Raw genomic sequence first — 1336 nt, 5'->3', positions numbered from 1 at the left:
AAATACAAACAAAATATATCAACTTTGTATGAATTTGGTAAGGACTTTTATGAGATAATTTTTTTTTGATATTTTTCATTATCTTTTTTGAACTTCTCTTTTTTTTGATGTACCATCAAATAGAGTACTCTTTTATTTAGGTATAGATACCCCCTTCTTAGAATCTTCTTTTATAGGAGGTTTGTTCTTCTCTAGACCTTTACAGGTCCTAGCATTATGCTCTCATTGCATGCAGTTGTTGTACCTAAGACTATCTTCAATTTTTCTTATCTTGTAAGGGTCCGACACTTCATCCTCCTCTCTTCTTCTTAACTTTTTTGGCCTACCAAGAGATCTCTTATTCAAAGGTGCATCTAGTGGATTATAAGAAAAGGACTTCCATAACTGCATATCAGGTATAAAATTGATAACCGGCTCATATGCTCTCTTGAAGATCTCTTTAGTATACTAATGATCTACATATTGCTTAATTTTTTCTTAAAAAATATGATCATTGCCGATGTATGACAGTATGGTATCCCAAACAACTCAAACTTTCTGCACTTACAAGTTTTTTTCTCAAGATTAATAATATAAGTACAATCATAACGGTCGATTACTTCAAAGCTGCTACCTCCACCCTATATGATATGATACTACATGGCCTGCAGCTTTGCTAACTCAACTTTTTTTTGAGTCTTAGGATAGATAGGGCCACTATACTTCAATGCAGCCTATCTCTTTATCTGAAATATTTGTATCAGAAGCTTTCTAATGGTCTCCAGACAAGTGATAATTGGCTCGTCTCTAACTTCCATGATGTAATTGTTAAATAATTTATATATATTATTCAGTATTATATTCACCAATCTACTACTTTCTGATCCAAGGTTAGCTAAGGCCTTCATCTTCAGCATGAATTCAGATTATGTAGAAGTCCGAGCTGCTCTTAAAGTTTTTTTCTTTGAACAACTTTTAAAATTGATATACAAATATCTCACACAGAATCTATGATCAGCATTTGTATTATGCAGTTGAATGTCTCCACTAACTCTTATCAAGATAAGATAAAGATTAGTATATATTTATGAAATATTAGAAAGCTTAACAAGAGTAGACTAAGTATTAATACCTTCCATCTATCCAAAATGAATGTTCGATCTCCTTCTTTCTCTATTCCTATATCTTCTAAGAGGTTAGTTAGAAACTGTATCCAGCCTTCTTCATTCTTGGCCTCAACAATAGTCCATGCAATAAAAACAATGTCATCATTTTCATCTCTTTCAATAGCTGATAGAAGTTGTCCTCTCCTAGCTTCTTTCAAGTGGCACCCATCCAAGCCAATAATGGGTCTATA

Source organism: Elaeis guineensis, chromosome 4 (genome assembly GCF_000442705.2).
Source record: "Elaeis guineensis isolate ETL-2024a chromosome 4, EG11, whole genome shotgun sequence".
NCBI lineage: Eukaryota > Viridiplantae > Streptophyta > Magnoliopsida > Arecales > Arecaceae > Elaeis > Elaeis guineensis.
The sequence above is the reverse complement of the archived record's forward strand: the minus strand, read 5'-3'. Positions refer to the sequence as shown.